This window comes from Choristoneura fumiferana, chromosome 2, assembly GCF_025370935.1.
Source record: "Choristoneura fumiferana chromosome 2, NRCan_CFum_1, whole genome shotgun sequence".
NCBI classification, from domain to species: Eukaryota; Metazoa; Arthropoda; class Insecta; order Lepidoptera; family Tortricidae; genus Choristoneura; species Choristoneura fumiferana.
Genome location: NC_133473.1, coordinates 19,453 through 19,959, shown reverse-complemented (window position 1 = coordinate 19,959; position 507 = coordinate 19,453).

Genomic DNA, 507 nt, shown 5'->3' with positions numbered 1-507 from the left:
GTTAGGTTAGGTTAGGTTAGGTTGGGGTGGCAATGTCGGACCTCCTCGCGTGCTCGGGCGTTACAACTTCCTACTATCCGAGGCATTGGCCCATGGGGTAGGAAAGTGTAGCGTCTGGCCTGGTGCATCCTGGGCAACGACGGCTAGTAAATTCATTAGGTGGATTTGCTAGCCGGCGGCCAATCCGACGGGGGGGAGGGGTGTTGGCTTGGGGGGAGCCCAAAGGCAGAGGGCCACCGGGTGAACCCTGCAGCCAACGGGCCTTCGGGCCCACAATAGAGGGCGGCGTCCGGCCTTCGGGCCGACGCCCTTTGGACGGAGTGAGCCCTGAGCGAAGTACCTGTCCTTTAGGGTCAGGGAAAAGCGAGGGTGAGCCCATCGGGCGGAGGGCGTTTAGCCAGTGATGCTGGGGCGGTGCAGCCCTTTTTAGGGCTGTGATCGCCGAACGTGACGACAGACTTCTTCGACGTGATGGGGCGGGGGGGTTGGTTTGGGCGAGGGGAGCCA